A 955-nucleotide genomic window follows, 5' to 3' on the forward strand; every position below is an offset into this window, starting at 1 on the left:
TGGCATCTCACGAACTGGTTTTGAAAAGTAGGAGGTGGAAGGTAATGCGATAATGGCCTTTCTTTCTTTCTTTTTAGCGATCGCGTTATTTTTCTAAAATTCAAACCCCCAGAGGTTTAAACAATGGAAAGTGCTTGGACACAGCCGCAGGCAGCCGCCTTTCCCTCCCTGTGACACGGAGGACACGAGCAGACGTGGGGGCGGAGGGGCAGGAAAGTAAAGCGCAGGCCGCTGCTGTAGCACAGCGGTTACCCCACAGCCACAACGCGCGGGCGGACGCCTCCCGAGACTCCGAGACCTGAGGGAGGGCGCCCGCCAACGCACACTGCTCGGATAACCGCTTTTTAAAAATCCCGCCTAAATTAACCACCCGCCCCGCTCCGTTCCACTCCGCCCACCACCGGGCTGGGCCGCGGGGCCCTGAGAAACCGGTTCGGGGGCCGAACCCGCCTCCCGGAGAGGCGCCGCCTGGGACCGCTGCCGCCTCTCGGTGCCTTCGCAACCGTCAGCGGGGGCCTGCCCGGCGCGCGGCCCCGTCCTGCCCGGCGCCGCTCCACTGCCATCTCGCGCCCTCCTCTCGCGGCCGCGCTCATCCCCGCCCCCTCCCGCCCCCGCCTCGGGGCCGAGCCCGCGCTGAGCTCGCCGCCGTGCGCCGCCAAGCGGGGGCAGGGGCGCCATCGGGATCGCGGGCGCAGCCGCGGCGGGGCGAGTGCCCGCGGCACGGCGGGAGCTACTGCTACCGGTGTGCCCGCCCCGCCGCTGCTACCCTCTCCGGCACAGCGGCCGCCGCCGTCCGGGCGGGTCCCCCGAAAATGGAGATGGAGCCGGCGCGCTCCCCTCCCTCCACCCCCCTCCGGCTCCCCTCCCCACGTCCTCCGCCTCCTCCACGCTCCCCGGCACGGGCGCGCCCTGCTCGCACCGCGCATGCACGTACCCCCCGCCCCCGGCGCGCGCG

The sequence above is a fragment of the Heliangelus exortis genome, chromosome 2 (assembly GCF_036169615.1).
Source record: "Heliangelus exortis chromosome 2, bHelExo1.hap1, whole genome shotgun sequence".
Taxonomy (NCBI): domain Eukaryota; kingdom Metazoa; phylum Chordata; class Aves; order Apodiformes; family Trochilidae; genus Heliangelus; species Heliangelus exortis.